Raw genomic sequence first — 284 nt, forward strand, 5'->3', positions numbered from 1 at the left:
TCCCCCCCCCTCGCTCCCCCGCCCCGCGCCGCTCGCCGCGGTTCCCCCTCCGGGGTCGTCGCGAGGCGGCGCGTCCCGCGCCTCGGGCCCTGCCCGACCCCCCGTTCCTCGCCCCACCCCTCCGCCTTCCAACCCCGGCAGGGCTCCCGCCTGTGCCGCCGGCCCGTGCTCCCGCCTGCCCGCCCGCCGTTCGGCCGTGTCCGTCCCGCGTGCGCGCACCCTACCTTCCCCGTCCCCTCTCCCCTCCCGGCTCTCTCCCCTCCCGCGCTCTCGCGCTCTCTCTC

This window comes from Panthera onca, chromosome E1 (assembly GCF_046562875.1).
Source record: "Panthera onca isolate mPanOnc1 chromosome E1, mPanOnc1 haplotype 2, whole genome shotgun sequence".
In the NCBI taxonomy this organism is placed as follows: Eukaryota; Metazoa; Chordata; class Mammalia; order Carnivora; family Felidae; genus Panthera; species Panthera onca.